Below are 18,043 nucleotides of genomic sequence, written 5' to 3'. Positions count from 1 at the left end.
TAAAATACGATTAGAAAAAGGATGGCTTGGCCTCCCGGGTGGCGCAGTGGTTAAGGGTGCTGTACTGCGGCGCCAGCTGTGCCACCAGAGACCCTGGGTTCGCGCCCAGGCTCTGTCGTAACCGGCCGCGACCGGGAGGTCCATGGGGTGACGCACAATTGGCCTAGCGTCGTCCAGGTTAGGGAGGGCTTGGCCGGTAGGGATGTGGCGGGCCGAGCGCAGTGCACGCTAACCAAGGTCGCTAGGTGCACGGTGTTTCCTCCGACACATTGGTGCGGCTGGCTTCCGGGTTGGATGCGCGCTGTGTTAAGAAGCAGTGCGGCTTGGTTCGGTTGTGTATCGGAGGATGATTGACCTTCGTCTCTCCCGAGCCCGTACGGGAGTTGTAGCGATGAGGCAAGATAGTAGCTACTAAACAATTGGATACCACGAAATTGGGGAGAAAAAGAGGTAAAAATGTAATTTTAAAAACACACCAAAAAAAAGGAAAGGGATGGCGGCCATTTATACACAGACAGCAGCTGCCTCCTCCCCTGATAATGTGCATTTTCTCTTAAATAGTTAGTGGTGACTAGTGGAGCCGATCTCCTTTCCTCACTGCATCCATAACTGAATAATGAATAAAAAAAGCTGTTACAGCAGCAACACACAGAGCTACATTCAGAGTGGTCCACCTCCACACCGTGGGGTGGAGGGTCTGTCTGTAGTAGGAAGAAAAATAGTTTGAGTGGATTGTTGTGTCTCAGATAGTGTGGGCAGATAGGACTGAACAGTATGGTGTAGAAGGGGAGCCAACTCAGGCTGACGAGAGTGCAGATGAGAGGTGTTGTTACAGTGCTCCGCCTCTCCTCATTGGTCCACTCGGAGATGATGATAGGGATCAGAACACAGAGGTACAGGTGTGGCAAGGGGTCTAATATCCACCCATGCAGCTTGTAAAGTGCTGCTCTCATATCAGCCTCAGTGATAACACTGTTTGACTTGTTTGAGAGCCCAGTGTCCTGATAAGACATCAATAACCACATCCTGCCCCTATTGAACTCCCTGAAGTCCCTAGCAGCTACCTGCCAATAAGGTTTAATACTTCCTAGCATGATCTGATGATCTCCCTTGTCTTGGTGTTATCAGCTATCAGCTGGGCAGGAAGGAAGGCCTGTGAGGTGTGAGGGGCCAACAGGAAGATGATAATACAATCAGAGGCTCAGAGTCTCTTTTTAATCCTTTATTTAACTAGGCAAGTCAGTTAAGAACAAATTCTTATTTTCAATGACAGCCTAGGAACAGTGGGTTAACTGCCTTGTTCAGGGGCAGAACAACAGATTTTTAGTGAGATTTTTTGTCAGCTCAGGGATTCGATCTTGCAACCTTTGGGTTACTAGTCCAACACTCTAACCACTAGGCTTCCTGCTGCCCCATTATCCAGATGAGGCTGGAGACACGAGCAGCTTCAACATCAGCACTGTGCTTAAAGGACAAATCCACTCAAAAACTATTTTTCATTAGTCCACTGTTGATACAGTCCCAAAATGTTTTGCATGTCAGCAGTCTTGTTTTCAAGATATAGGAAGTTTTACTTGCCACATCATGATGATGATGACTCATTTTGCATATGTCACTATGCTTCTTGAAAGTCTAATATCTTGAAAACTTGACTGCTGACGTGCATTTTTGTACTGTATTAATAGTGAACTAATGACAAAAATATAGTTAAGAGTGGATTTTTCCGTTAAAAGCCCCGCCTTATCTCAGCTCACTGGTCACCATAGCAGCACCCACCCATAGCACGCGCTCCAGCAGGTATATTTCACTGGTCACCCCCAAAGCCAAATCACTGAAGCTGGAGACTCAATCTCCCTCACTTTAAGAATCAGCTGCCAAAGCAGCTTTTTCTTCTCCTTTGCACCCCAGTATCTCGACTTGCACATTCAACTTCTGCACACCTATCACTCCAGTGTTAATTGCTAAATTGTAATTACTTCTCTACCATGGCCTATTTATTGCCTTACCTCCCTAATCTCACCTCATTTGCACACACTGTATATATATTATTTTATATTGTGTTATTGACTGTATGTTTGTATATATTCTATGTCTAACTCTGTGTTGTTGTTTGTGTCGCACTGCTTTGCTTTATCTTGGCCAGGTCGCAGTTGTATTTGAGAAATGGTAAATTTCAACTGGCCTACCTGGTTAGATAAAGGTGACATTTAAAAAAATATATATATATATATATATATATAATACACCTTCATCTGGACTGAACAAAAATATTAACGCAACATACAACAATTTCAATGATTTTTCTGAGTTACAGTTCATATAAGGAAATTAGTCCATTTAAATAAATTCATTAGGCCCTAATCTATGGATTTCACATGACTGGGCAGGGGCACAGCCATGGGTGGGCCTGGGAGGGCATAGGCCCACCAGATTGGGAGCCAGGCTCACCCACTGGGGAGCCAGGTCCAGCCAAAAATAATGAGTTTTTCACCACAAAATGGCTTTACTACAGACATAAATACTACTCATTTTCATCAGCTTTCCGGGTGGCTGGGCCTGCAGGTGAAAAAGCCAGATGTGGAGGTCCTAGGCTGGTCTGCGGTTGTGCGGCTGATTGGACGTACTGCCAAATTAGCTAAAATGACGTTGGAGGCGGCTTATGGTAACAGCTCTGGTGGACGATCCTGCAGTAAGCATGCCAATTGCACGTCACCTCAACTTGAAACATCTGTGGCACTGTTGTGTCACAAAGCTGCACATTTTAGAGTGGCCTTTGTCTCCAGCACAAGGTGCACCTATATAATGATCATGCTGTTTAATCAGCTTCCTGATGTGCCACACCTGTCAGGTGGATGGATTATGTTGGCAAAGGAGAAACACTCACGAACATGGATGTAAACAAATTTGTGCACAAAATTTGACTAAATAATATTTTTGTGCGAATGGAACATTTGATTTCAGCTCACAGAACATGGGACCAACACTTTACATGTTGCGTTTATACTTCTGTTCAGTGTATATAACAGGAGAGAGTGGAAGGGCAGAGTGAAAATGGAGAGTGAAAATGGAGTGAACCCCTAAGCCGGTGTGTGCAGATAAGGGAAGGGTTTAATTGTGCAGACATAATCCACAGCAGCTCAGTGTGGCTCTCTCTTCCACACTACCTACCTGTTCATATTGGACTGTGGTCTGGCTATTGTTGAACAAGTGGAGACTCAAGTGCTTCTTCTCCTGGAGAACATCTTGAAGCTCATTCTCCTGGAGAGAGAGGGACGACATAGAACAGATAGTGAACAGTGTTGAGACCTCAGAGGAGAGGAGCTCCTGAGTAAGGTAATGCTGCGCTCAACAGAGCAGACATGTTGCAGCCATAGGTGCTGCATTACTCATCCAAATGCGTGTTGCTCATCTGTGATAGAAAACATGACTAAAGTAACAAGATGCCGGCATCAAAAAGCAACATTTATATGGTGCATTCGGGAAGTATTCAGATCCCTTGACTTTTTCAACTTTTTGTTACGTTACAGCCTTATTCGAAAATTGTTTAACCCGTTATTTTTTCCTCATTAATACCCTGTAATGACAAAGCAAAAAAAAGTTTTTAGCAAATTTATACAAAATAAAAAACTGAAATGACACACTTACATAGGAATTCAGACCCTTTACTCAGTACTTTGTTGAAGCACCTTTGGCAGCGATTGGGTATGATGCTACACGCTTGGTGCACCTGTATGTGGGGAGTTTCTCCCATTCTTCTCTGGAGATCCCCTCAAGCTCTGTCAGTTTGGATGGGGAGCGTCGCTGCACAGTTATTTTCAGGTGGACTCTCCAGAGATGTTCGATTGGGTTCAAGTCCAGGCTCTGGCTGGGCCACTCAAGGACATTCAGAGACGTGTCGAGAAGCCACTCCTGCATTGTCTTGGCTGTGTGCTTAGGGTCGTTGGAAGGTGAACCTTCGTCCCAGCACTCTGCAGAAGGTTTTCATCAAGGATCTCTCTGTACTTTGCTCCGTTCATCTTTGCCTCGATCCTGACAAGTCTCCCAGACCCTGCAGCTGAAAAACATCCCCACAACATGATGCTTCCATCACCATTCACCATAGGGATGGTGCCAGGTTTCTTCCGGACGTGCCGTTTGGCATTCAGGACAGAGTTCAATCTTGGTTTCATCAGATGAGAGAATCTTGTTCCTCATGGTCTGAGAGTCTTTGGGTACCTTTTGGCAAACTACAAGCGGGCTGCAATGTGCCTTTTACTGAGGAGTGGCTCTACGGACAAGTTTTTTGCTTTGACATGCACTAACAACTGTGGGACCTTATATAGACAAATCATGTCCAATCAAGTAAATTTACCACAGGTGGACTCCGGTCAAGTTGTAGAAACATCAAGGATGATCAATGGCAACAGGATGCACCGGAGCTCAATTTCGAGTCTCATAGCAAAGGCTCTTTATACTTATGTAAATAAGATATTTCTGTTCATTATTTTATGCAAACATTTCTAAAAGCCTGTTTTCGCTTTGTCATTATGGGGTACCGTGTGTAGATTGTTGAGGATTTTCTTTCTTCGTGTAATCCATTTTTAGAATAAGACTGCAACATAACAAAATGTGGGAAAGTCAAGGGGGTCTGAAAATACTTACCGAAGGGACTGTACAGTATATGACAGCTTCATGCTTCCATTTACACTGAATGTAAATAGGTGTTGCATTTTTAGACCCCCTCAACACACCCATGGCATCCTCCTCCGCCCTTCTTCCCACCATGTCAGTCAGTGGGAGAAACATCCCTTCATTGCAGAGGAGAACTGAATTACATTCGATCAACAGCCACAAGGCGTGCAGCAGATGCAATCTGGAGTGTCAACTGCAGAGCTTCCCTCTGCTACGGCGGCAGGCAAAGCAACGGCAGTGTTGTTCTGCAAGGATCGAAGAAGCCTTCGCCGCTCGTGCATGATACATTTACTGTAAGTACAAATCTGTCTTTTATTGGCTACCTGACAGTGCACTGTGTTGCCCTGGTATTTTCAGACGTTTTACTTATGAAGGTCAGACATGTTGGTATAGAGGACAAGTGTGAAGACACACACACATACCAGCACTGAGGCACAAACGCACACAGGCACGCACGCACGCAGCCACACACAGCCTAACAGGGAGATATCACACCTAGAACATGTCATAACATATCAGACAGCAGAAATGGTTCTCTCAGTGCAGAGGGGCCACACATCAAAGAGACATATGAAACAGTCTCAAAAGACACAGCTCTGCGAGAGGGCTGGCTGTACAGTACGTCCATTAATTTACATTCCCTGTCAAAAACCCATTGGCGCTTCAAACCGCATCAATTCGCTTGAGTCAATCAGGCAATCCCTCATGGATAAGCACATGATCGCATTGGCATTTCAATTCATGTAAATCGATCCCTTCAACTCAGAGCTGACGTAGGTTGGTTTTCTAAAAGGACACAGGTCCAGTTGTACATGTATTTGAAGTGAGACCAACAGAGACCAACTAAAAAAAAAAACAGAGATGCTGCTACATCAGACTGCTGAGGGGAGTCATCATAACAATAAGACATACTGTATGCCCTGAATGCACAAAATGCACAAACTTTATCTCTGCCAAGCTGAGGCTAGCAAACCCAGAGAGAGAAAGGCAGAGTGAGACGCTACTCCCCATACTCTGACAATTCATTTCACCGAACGATTTGTAGTGTTTGTAGTTTGTTTGAAAAATACCATACTGAACGTGCAAACCAGACAATAGCTAGAATACCCTGGCGTTTCTCACAATGCTTAGATGTCATTTGCAAGCAACCTTTGAGATGGGAAAGCCGAACAGTTGTCAATCTTCCATAATCTTTGGCTTGACTAATAACTGTATAAAACTACAAGGACAAATATAAATTATGAAGATAATGAGGCCGGGAATATCTGTGCAACAAGTAATTACTTTAGAACTGGGATTTTCGAACTGGGGTCCACTAAGCCAGGGGGTCCGCACATTTTCTCAAATGTTTTTGGACAAATTCTTTTGGGGATTTGTGTGAGCAATTATACATTTTATGAACACCATGGATACCATTATTATGTCTCTGTGTCCAATATGTAGGAAGTTCGAGGTAGTTTCACGAGCCAATGCTCACTATGCTAGCTGTTCCTGTTCATCCGACTCTAGGGAAGAAGACAAAATGGCTTCATTGCCAAAATCTCAAACTATCCCCTCAATATGGAAGAAAGCCCAGTCATTAGAGCGAAAATTCTTGGTGGGCATGTCATGCCAAATAGTGTCCACTTGCCAAAATGTGTCCACCCCCGCGTCACAATGGGATTCAATTAGCTATTAGTGTCCGTCATTAGGGCAGTTGCTAGAGTTTTGGAGCAGTGGCTTCTTCTTGCTGAGCGGCCTTCAGGTTATGTCGATATAGGACTCGTTTTACTGTGGTCTCCTTCCTGAGCGGTATGACGGCTGCGTGGTCTCATGGTGTTTATACTTGCTTGTGTTTATACTTGCATACTATTGTTTGTACAGATGAACAGATGAACGTGGTACCTTCAGGCATTTGGAAATTGCTCCCAAGGATGAACCAGACTTGTGGAGGTCTCCAATTTATTTTCAGAGGTCTTGGCTGATTTCTTTTGATTTTCCCATGATGTCAAGCAAAGAGGCACTGAGTTTGAAGGTAAGCCTTGAAATACATCCACAGGTACACCTCCAATTGACACAAATGATGTCAATTAGTCTATCAGAAGCTTCTAAGGCCATTGAATAATTTACTGGACTTTTCCAAGCTGTTTAAAGGCACAGTCAACTTAGTGTATGTAAACTTCTGACCCACTGGAATTGTGATACAGTGAATTATAAGTGAGATAATCTGTCTGTAAACAATTGTTGGAAAAAATTCCTTGTGTCATGCACAAAGTAGATGTCCTAACCGCCAAAACTATAGTTTGTTAACAAGAAATTTGTGGAGTGGTTGAAAAACTAGTTTTAATGACTCCAACCTAAGTGTAAGTAAACTTCCGACTTCAACTACAGTGGGGCAAAAAAGTATTTAGTCAGCCACCAATTGTGCAAGTTCTCCCACTTAAAAAGATGAGAGAGGCCTGTAATTTTCATCATAGGTACACTTCAACTATGACAGACAAAATGAGAAGAAAATTCCAGAAAATCACATTGTAGGATTTTTAATTAATTTATTTGCAAATGATGGTGGAAAATAAGTATTTGGTCACCTACAAACAAGCAAGATGTCTGGCTCTCACAGACCTGTAACTTCTTCTTTAACTTCTTGGCTATAGGGGGCGCCGTTTTAAACAAGATATTTTGTCACGAAAAGATGCTCGACTATGCATATAATTGACAGCTTTGGAAAGAAAACACTCAGACATTTCCAAAACTGCAAAGATATTGTCTGTGAGTGCCAAAGAACAGATGTTACAGAAAAAAACCCAGATAAAAATCCAATCAGGAAGTGCCACATTTTTTTTAATCGCCTCATGCCAATGACTCCTTATATGGCTGTGAAGGAGCTAGGAGTCAGCTTACGTTTTCACGTTTTCCCCAAGGTGTCTGCAGCATTGTGACGTATTTGTAGGTATATCATTGGAAGATTGACCATAAGAGACTACATCTGCCAGGTGGTCGCTTGGTGTCCTCCGTCGCAATTATTAGGTAATCTCCAGCTGCAGTATTTTTCCATTTGCTTCTGATGAGAAGCCAACTGCCACCACTGATAGATTATCGAATAGATATGTGAAAAACACCTTGCGGATTGATTCTAAACAATGTTTGCCATGTTTCTGTCGATATTATGGAGCTAATTTGGAAAAAAGTTTGGCGTTGTAAGTGACTGCATTTTCCGGTCTTTTTCGGAGCTATTTCGTCTACACAAATAATCTTTTTGGAAAAAATTAACATTTGCTATCTAACTAAGAGTCTCATCATTGAAAACATCCTAAGTTCTTCAAAGGTAAATTTTATTAGAATGCTTTTCTTGTTTTTGTGAAAATGTTGCCTGCTGAATGCTAGGCTTAATGCTATGCTAGGCTATCAATACTCTTACACAAATGCTTGTGTAGCTTTGGTTGAAAAGCATATTTTGAAAATCTGAGATGACAGTGTTGTTAACAAAAGGCTAAGCTTGTGTTTGAATATATTTATTTCATTTCATTTGCGATTTTCATGAATAGGAAACGTTGCGTTATGGTATTGAGCTTGAGGCTATGATTACGCTCCCGGATACGGGATTGCTCGATGCTAGAAGTTAAGAGGCTCCTCTGTCCTCCACTCGTTACCTGTATTATTGGCACGTGTTTGAACATGTTATCAGTATAAAAGACCTATCCACAACCTGAAAAAGTCACACTCCAAACTCCACTATGGCCAAGACCAAAGAGCTGTCAAAGGACACCAGAAACAAAATTGTAGACCTGCACCAGGCTGAGTAGACTGAATCTGCAATAGGTAAGCAGCTTGGTTTGAAGAAATCAACTGTGGGAGCAATTATTAGGAAATGGAAGACATACAAGATAATACTGATAATCTCCCTCGATCTGGGGCTCCACGCAAGACCCCCCCCCCGTGGTGTCAAAATGATCACAAGAACGGTGAGCAAAAATCCCAGAACCACACGGGGGGACCTAGTGAATGACCTGCAGAGAGCTGGGACCAAAGTAACAAAGCCTACCATCAGTAACACACTACGCCGCCAGGGACTCAAATCCTGCAGTGCCAGATGTGTCCCCTGCTTAAGCCAGTACATGTCCAGGCCCGTCTGAAAATTGCTAGAGAGCATTTGGATGATCCAGAAGAAGATTGGGAGAATGTCATATGGTCAGATGAAACCAAAATATAACTTTTTGGTAAAAACTCAACTCGTCGTGTTTGGAGGACAAAGAATGCTGAGTTCAAAGAACACCATACCTACTGTGAAGCATGGGGGTGGAAACATCATGCTTTGGAGCTGTTTTTCTGCAAAGGGACCAGGACGACTAATCCGTGTAAAGGAAAGAATGAAATGGGCCATGTATCGTGAGATTTTGAGTGAAAACCTCCTTCCATCAGCAAGGGCATTGAAGATTAAACGTGGCTGGGTCTTTCAGCATGACAATGATCCCAAACACACTGCCTGGGCAACGAAGGAGTGGCCTCGTAAGAAGCATTTCAAGGTCCTGGAGTGGCCTAGCCAGTCTCCAGATCTCAACCCCATAGAAAATCTTTGGAGGAAGTTGAAAGTCTGTGTTGCCCAGCAACAGCCCCAAAACATCACTGCTCTAGAGGAGATCTGCATGGAGGAATGGGCCAAAATACCAGCAACAGTGTGTGAAAAGCTTGTGAAGACTTACAGAAAACTGTTTGACCTCTGTCATTGCCAACAAAGGGTATATAACAAAGTATTGAGAAACTTTTGTTATTGACCAAATACTTTTTTTCCACCATCATTTTCTCGATTGTTGTTCCTCATTTTGTCTGTCACAGTTGAAGTGTACCTATGATGAAAATTACAGGCCTCTCTCATATTTTTAAGTGGGAGAACTTGCACAATTGGTGGCTGACTAAAAACTTTTTTGCCCCACTGTATAGGTTAGCACAGCTGAAAACTTTTGTTCTGATTAAAGCAATAAAACTGGCCTTCTTTAGACTAGTTGAGTATCTGGAGCATCAGCATTTGTGGGTTCAATTACAGGCTCAAAATGGCCTGAAACAAATAACTTTCTTCTGAAACTCATCAGTCTATTCTTGTTCTGAGAAATGAATGCTATTCCATGCGAGAAATTGTCAAGAAACTTTAGATCTCGTACACCTCTGTGTACTACTCCCTTCAAACTGGCTCTAACCAGAATAGAAAGAGGAGTAGGAGGCTCCGGTTGTCACGATCGTTAGAATGAGTGGACCAAGGTGCAGCGTGGTAGGCGTACATTTTCCTTGATTAAATGAACACCGAACAAAAAAATACCAAATTAAACGTGAAGCTGTCACGCCTTGGTCTTAGTATTTTGTGTTTTCTTTAATTATTTGATCAGGCCAGGGTGTGACATGGGTTTATGTTGTTGTATTTCATATTTTTTTTGTATTATTGGGATTGCGGCTGAGTAGGGGTGTTGTATGGGCTTGGCTGCCTGAGGCGGTTCTCAATCAGAGTCAGGTGATTCTCGTTGTCTCTGATTGGGAACCGTATTTAGGTAGCCTGGTTTCGCTTTGTATTTCGTGGGTGATTGTTCCTGTCTCTGTGTAGTTTCACCAGATAGGCTGTAATTAGGTTTCACGTTCCGTTTGTTGTTTTGTATTTTGTATCGTTATTTCATGTGTCACTTTTTCTATTAAAGTCATGAGTAACTACCACGCTGCATTTCGGTCCGACTCTCTTTCGACAAACGAAGAGCGCCGTTACAGAAGCTAAATAATAGTGCTAACAGGCAACTATCCATAGTCAAGATCCCACAAAGCACAATGGGGAAATGGCTGCCTAAATATGATCCCCAATCAGAGACAACGATAAACAGCTGTCTCTGATTGAGAACCATACCAGGCCAACATAAATCACTAATCACCTAGATGACCCACCCTAGTCACTATCATGCTCCAACCAACATAGATAATAAACAGCTCTCTATGGTCAGGGCGTGACACCGGTGCACAACTGAGCAAGAGGACAAGTACATTAGAGTGTCTAGTTTGAGAAACAGACGCCTCACAAGTCCTCAACTGGCAGCTTCATTAAATAGTACCCACAAAACACCAGTCTCAACGTCAACAGTGAAGAGGTGACTCTGGGATGCTGGGAATCTAGAAAGAGTTATTCTGTCCAACGTCTGTGCTCTTTTGCCATCTTCATATTTTATTTTTATTGGCCAGTCTGAGATGTGGCTTTTTCTTTGCAACTCTGCCTAAAAGGCAGGAAACCTTGGTAGCAGTAATCTGGTTAATTTAGGCCAAAATTAGGTTGTAGGTTTGGAGTTTCTAATCGGAGCGAAGGTCATGCTGTGGAAGTTAGCATTCTGCATATGTCCCTGGCGAAAAATCCAAGTTTATCTAACTCCAAATATATCTTTAGTAAAACAAAAACGTTGAAAAATGTGAGAGCTCACATGCAGATGTGTCTCTCTCTCTGCCTCTCTCTGCCTAGAGTTTCCTCTTCCAATGAACTGTCAAAATAATGAAACTGTCTACCAAATCTAATATTTTTTAAATGTGTTTTGCTAACATACAGTGCATTTGGAAAGTATTCAGACCCCTTCACTTTTTCCACATTTTGTTACATTACAGCCTTGTTCAAAAATGGATTAAATCTTTGTTTTTCTCATCAATCTACACAGAGTACCCCATAATGACATAGTGAAAACCGGTTTTTAGAAATGTTTGTGAATGCATTAAAAATACAACTCATTCCTTATTTACATAAGTATTCAGACCCTTTGCTATGAGACTCAAAATTGAGTTTAGGTGCATCCTGTTTCCATTGATCATCCTTGAGATGTTTCTACAACATAGAAACTACTCAAATCGATGCATACATTGATATCCAAACAATTTTACTCAGATAAATGCATTCCTCCCCTCCCATCATCATCAACATCTGCTGGCCCCAATAACCCAGGTCTGGGTGGAAGGTAGCCAACAATTTAGAGCATTGTGCCAGTAACCGAAAGGTCGCTGGTTCGAATACCCGAGCCGACAAGGTGAAAAAATATGTTGATGTGCCCTTGAGCAAGGCTCTTCAACCTAATTTGCTCCAGGGGTGTTGGAATACTACCTGAGTGGTGCAGCGGTCTAAGGCACTGCATCTCAGTGCTAGAGGCATCACTACAGACCCTGGTTCGATTCCAAGCTGTATCACAACTGGCCGTGATTGGGAGTCCAATAGTGCGTAGCACAATTGGCCCGGGGTAGGCCGTTGTGTCAGCGGAATCAGAATTAGTTGGGTAACATAGATAAGATGTTTTATTTGCATAATATGTTTATGTGAGATACTTGTCATTATAATGTTTCCCTTTGGACTATAGCGTTGGCAGTTGCACTTATCCCTTCTCAGCTAGGGCTCAGTCACTTGGGGCCCAGAGGGGAGAGGTCAGGCTTGTCTTCATATGTGAATGTATCTGTTACACCATCTGTCTTCTTATGGGAATGTGTCTTTACCTATTCCTAAACCATGTGAAGGGATGGCGTGATTAATGGGGAACCAATTAAGTGTCTCCACAATGTCTGTACTCCAGTCACTCCCTCCTTTTCCCATTGGGGGGAGGAGTATGGCAGTGTCTGGAACCATTGTATGTCCCCTCTGATGTTGCACTTATCTTGAGATAGTATGTGACCTAGAGGCTCCCTCCCCTCAGTGAGCTTGTCCAGGAGTAGGGGTTGTTCTTGAGATGGGAGTATCTAGAATTGACAATTGATATATGCCATTGGATGAGTTGGTGTTTTTGTACTATTAAGTACCAGAAATGAGATTAGAACCTCGTCTTAGAGACCAAACTGAACGATAATTTATAGCGGATGCTATCTGGCTATGGGATACTCCTTTCTCAAGTAAAAGTCTTTCTTTGTGAACAGTTCCTATTATCTGTGGTTTGTCATGTCGACTAGGGGGTGGATCTTTGCAATAAAAGATCTCAGTTGCCATTATGTTGACCACTCTCAACTTTTCATTAGAGATACTGAAATGTTGAAAGCCAAATGCTATTGCAAAAGCTTAATTATTATTAAAGGTGAAGTTTAAGTATAACTGGTGACTGGTGTGTGGTTTGCTCTCTCCTCATTTGGTAAAACAGGAAATTGCCAAGACACCGTCATTGTAAATAAGAATTTGTTCTTAACTGACTTACCTAGTTACAAAAGGTTAAAAAAAATACTATGGCTGACCCTGTAAAACAACACATTCCACTGCACATATCTGATGTACAGAGCATTCGGAAAGTATTCAGAGCCTTTGACTTTATCCACATTTTGTTACGTTACAGCCTTATTCTAAAATGCAATAAAGAACATAATTTCCTCATCAATCTACACACAATACCTGGTCAAACTGAGCAATCTGGGGAGAAAGGCCTTGGTCAAGGAGGTGACCAAGAACCTGACGGTCACTCTGACAGACCTCCAGAGTTCCTCTGTGGAGATGGAAGAACCTTCCAGAAGGACAACCATCTCTGCAGCACTCCACCAACCAAGCCTTTACGGTTGAGTGGCCAGATTGAAGCCACTCCTAAGTAAAAGGCACAACAGCCCACTTGGAGTTTGCCAAAAGGCAACTAAAGGATTCTCAGACCATGAGAAACAATATTCTCTGGTCTGATGAAACCAAGATTGAATTCTTTGGCCTGAATGCCAAGAGTTACATCTGGAGGACACCAGGCACTGCTCAACACCAGGCCAATACCATCCCTACAGTGAAGCATGGTGGTAGCAGCATCATGCTGTGGGGAAGTTTTTAATTATGGGGTATTGTGTGTAAATTGATGGACTATTTTTTTTGTTAAATCTATTTTAGAATAAGGCTGCGTAACAAAATGTGGAAAAAGTCAAGGGGTCTAAATACATACCAAATGCACTGTGTGATGGGTGTCCATGGGTCATTGCTTTTCCTGGGCAGGGGTCCCTGGGCAAGAAAATGTGAAAACTCCTACTCTGCAACACAAAAGACGGAGGAAAAATAAATAAGGTATTTGATGCTTTGCCAATGGGGAGGTCATTGAAATGTATTCTATTCATTATTCAGGATGGATACAGGGAAGCCTTGTGAATAATGTATTTGGACTGTGGCCAGTGGGTAATTAGGTACATGTGCAGAATACCTGAATCTGCTCTCCTGTTAAAAGACTATCAGAGAGGAGCCAGCCAGCCGGTCATGTTTGACCAGACAGAGAGAGACAGAGTCTGGTTCCTGAGTTCAGCTGGGCTGGTACGGGGGCTGGGTATGGGTCTGGGGCTGGACACTGCTGGGTGGCTAATTAGACCAGGCCTGAGGAATGGATTCTCTCCCAATCTCCTCCAAGCAGCCAAGCAGGCACCACTGACATTTTTAAGAGGGACACAGTGTTCTCCTCCTGTGTTCTCATTCAGATGACTGTTTACTCTTCAGCACCTCCCTTATGTAGAAAACTTCATGCATCATCTGGGAGAACTGAAACTGATATTGTGCAATTCCAATATATGAATAGAACAAGGCAATAATGAGGCATTACAAGAGAGCATCTGTGACTGTCTTGAAATGTGATTGCAATGGTTGTATGTACGTACGGAATATGTGTCGAAACAATTACAGTGCATTCGGAAAGTATTCTGACCCCTTGACTTTTTCCACATTTTGTTATGTTACAGAATTATTCTAAAATCGATTTTCTAAATATATAAATCGATTTTATAAATATATTTTTTCCTTCACCAATTTACACACAATACTCCGTTAACGACAAAAAAAAAACGTTTTGGGGAATTTTAGCAAATGTATTAAAAATATAAAACAAATGCCTTATTTACATAAGTATTCAGACCCTTTGGTATGAGACTCAAAGTTGAGCTCAGGTACATCCCGTTTCATCCTTGAGAAGTTTCTACAACGTGATTGGAGTCCACCTGTGGTAAATCCAGAGAATGACAGACTTTGATGACATAAAATACCACGAAGAACCGCCGTGCAACCTTCCTGTTCAAGTGAGCACAGTATATTAAGGTGAGTCCAAAAATATATTGTATGCTGCTGCCTAAATTATGTAATATGCCAGAGAGATATGTTTACCTGTAGCTAAGAAATACTAAGTGTATGTTGTGTAGTAAGCTGTTAGTAGCCCTTGTGCCTCACCCTAATAATTTGGTCTATTTTCCTCTCTTAATTTTGCCCACTGTTCTGACTTGGTGCACATGTAGCCTATTAAATATTGTAAGAGCATTCATTGTCTGCTTATATGCCCCCTTTATATATCCTATGGTTCTGACTTGGTGTGGAGGGAGAACACGAAGAACGGCCCATGTTCTGAATTCTGTTGCTGTACATTTCAAAAGTGCTGAACAAATAGTTATATTGACTACATTCGTCCTAGCTCACACATTAACGTCTTAATCAAAATGACAGATTGCCTCTTATCCGCTTGTCCTCCCCTTATGCCATAATTTGTACATCTCAATTGTAAGTAGAAACCACATTTGTTGTTTGGCTGAATGAAATGTTTTGCTGCTGGACAAGGCTCCGCTGATAGCCAGGTGTACGAGTAGTAAGGTGTTGGGACTGCTGTTGGGACTCTGCTATTGGAACAGCTTTATGTAGGCCCTAACAGATTGTGGGCACCGTTTTTCACTGTTATAGTGCAATTAATGTATTGTTTAGTATTGTGTTGTGTAGTGGCTTTGCTGACATGCTTCCCCAATATTTTGGTTTTGTTTGCCCCACTGAGATTTACATGCTAAAATCGCCACTGGAATGTATCCCTTTTGATTTGAACGAAACCTTCCACACATGTTTGCCCAATGTAGATGTGGTCAGAAATGGACTTTGGGACTAAAGATAGAGGTGATCAAAGTTGACACATGTTGCATACCCCACCGTACCATGAGATATCCATGTCTTCATCACTGAAAAAGATCAACAGTTGAGTTTGATATCATTTCAACGCTTACAAACATTGTTGTCAAACTATTCAATGATTTCATGAAAATAATTACATTAATTTATTTGACCTTTAACGTCAATGATCTTGAAACACTTAAACTCATATTGTTCTAATTTTCACAAATGTTGTAGTTTTTACTTTTTTACATCATCTGAGGTGTTTGTGTTGAGCCCGTCATTGATTGAGACATAGTAAACTCTTAAATACAGGGTGGGTGTCATTTTAATCATAGAAATAGAATTCATAGAATCGACCCTTCAGACCACTGCAATTATGCCGGAACACCACTGAAATATAAATTGAATTGAAACGAACATACAATTACTTAAAATGGTAGTGTTCACGGATATTAAAATTGAATGGGAATGTCTATTCTATTATCTATATGTCTATTATTGCAATAGGTTTCCTATGGATAACTGACCATTTAATTTAAAACAATGGATATTCCCACTTATGTCAACATTCTCTAATGTGTGGACCTCCAACCATCTTTGTGATCGCATTTAAAAGTTGAAATCCACGAGTATGTCTCAAACAATGGCACACACAACACAAACACCTCAGAAGACATAAAACAGGGTCTAACATACAACATATATGAACATGAAAAAATTCCATGAAGATGTAAAAAATCTGACTTTAGACATTTTTAGATAATTGACATTAAAGCTTTCACATGATATCAATGATAAAGACATGGATGTCTCATTGTGGGGTCGGGTATGCAACATGTGTCAACTTTGAATACGGTACCTGTATCTCCTGAATGTTTTAGCATTTAGGTCCAAAAACATTCTGACCACTTCTACCATGGCCAAACATGTATGGAAGGTTTCGTTCAAATCAAAAAGTAGTGAGGTCAGAAAATGATTGAAATCATATGGAATGACCCTTTACTGAGCAAATGACAATATTCTTTTTTATCTCTGCTGAACTAATTGCAGTCTTGTGTTTTTACTTCTCAGTTATCCAGTAGTTGATAAGACAAGCTGCATCATAGATAATGTTGTTTTAACAGCCTACTGTACTATGTGTGAGGAGAAGAGTATTGCAGTGGTGTTAGTATGGCTAACGCCATCACCACGGTGACTGTCCTCATGAGCTGTGCCATGCTTTATTCCACATCAGTGATCAGGGCAGCAGCAAAATACACACTTTGTCTCTGGGTACTACTGGGTAGGATGAGGTGCCAGATGGTCCTGCCACTCACTACACACTCTAACATCAAGTGTTTCATTTTTACTGAAATGCGTTTATGCAATCTTTACTAAAATAATGTTTATGCAGTTTTTCATATGGCACCTTCCCAAAATAGAAAAAAAAACACAAATCAGAGACATACCTTATCAAACCGACACAAAAAAAAAACTAAGAAAAGCGAGGCTGGTGCGCTCCTCCCAGAGCGCCAAGAACCTTGGCGTGATCCTGGACAACACCCTGTCGTTCTCAACTAACATCAAGGCGGTGGCCCGTTCCTGTAGGTTCATGCTCTACAACATCCGCAGAGTACGACCCTGCCTCACACAGGAAGCGGCGCAGGTCCTAATCCAGGCACTTGTCATCTCCCGTCTGGATTACTGCAACTCGCTGTTGGCTGGGCTCCCTGCCTGTGCCATTAAACCCCTTCAACTCATCCAGAACGCCGCAGCCCGTCTGGTGTTCAACCTTCCCAAGTTCTCTCACGTCACCCCGCTCCTCCGTTCTCTCCACTGGCTTCCAGTTGAAGCTCGCATCCGCTACAAGACCTTGGTGCTTGCCTACGGAGCTGTGAGGGGAACGGCACCTCAGTACCTCCAGGCTCTGATCAGGCCCTACACCCAAACAAGGGCACTGCGTTCATCCACCTCTGGCCTGCTCGCCTCCCTACCACTGAGGAAGTACAGCTCCCGCTCAGCCCAGTCAAAACTGTTCGCTGCCCTGGCCCCCCCAATGGTGGAACAAACTCCCTCACGACGCCAGGACAGCGGAGTCAATCACCACCTTCCGGAGACACCTGAAACCCCACCTCTTTAAGGAATACCTAGGATAGGTTAAGTAATCCCTCTCACCCCACCCCCCCTAAGTTTTAGATGCACTATTGTTAAGTGACTGTCCCACTGGATGTCATAAGGTGATTGCACCAATTTGTAAGTCGCTCTGGATAAGAGCGTCTGCTAAATGACTTAAATGTAAATGTAAATGTGGTTAGTGCACTGACATGACCCTGGCTCAGCATTTCCATTCACCTGGAGAGAAACACAGAGAGGTCAGCCAGAATAGACCAAACAGACGGACACTAATGCCTTCCCCCCTATCCTCAGTCCTCTCACATGGACACAGTGTTTCTCACTACTTGCCTCTGGTCCTGTCTCCGTGTCTGCCTGGCTGTGCTTCTGTTTCTCTCTGAGCTCAGTCTATATGGAGATAAGAGCAGCGCTGCAGTCTCTGTAGAGGCT

At 42.5% G+C, this 18,043-nt stretch overlaps 1 protein-coding gene across 1 annotated transcript in view; it reads right to left on the bottom strand.

Annotated features, from left to right (window-relative positions):
* The window catches only part of LOC124036237 (RIMS-binding protein 2-like), a 139,518-nt gene that overhangs the window by 46,817 nt on the left and 74,658 nt on the right, over positions 1–18,043 (bottom strand). Inside the window, exon 2 of the mRNA XM_046350540.1 lies at positions 3,169–3,258. The gene's annotated coding sequence lies outside the window, so the exon portion shown is untranslated. The remainder of the gene's footprint in view (positions 1–3,168; positions 3,259–18,043) is intronic.

The sequence above is a fragment of the Oncorhynchus gorbuscha genome, linkage group LG05 (genome assembly GCF_021184085.1).
Source record: "Oncorhynchus gorbuscha isolate QuinsamMale2020 ecotype Even-year linkage group LG05, OgorEven_v1.0, whole genome shotgun sequence".
In the NCBI taxonomy this organism is placed as follows: Eukaryota; Metazoa; Chordata; class Actinopteri; order Salmoniformes; family Salmonidae; genus Oncorhynchus; species Oncorhynchus gorbuscha.
Note: the sequence above shows the minus strand (reverse complement) of the source record. Positions and strands in the feature narration are given on the sequence as shown.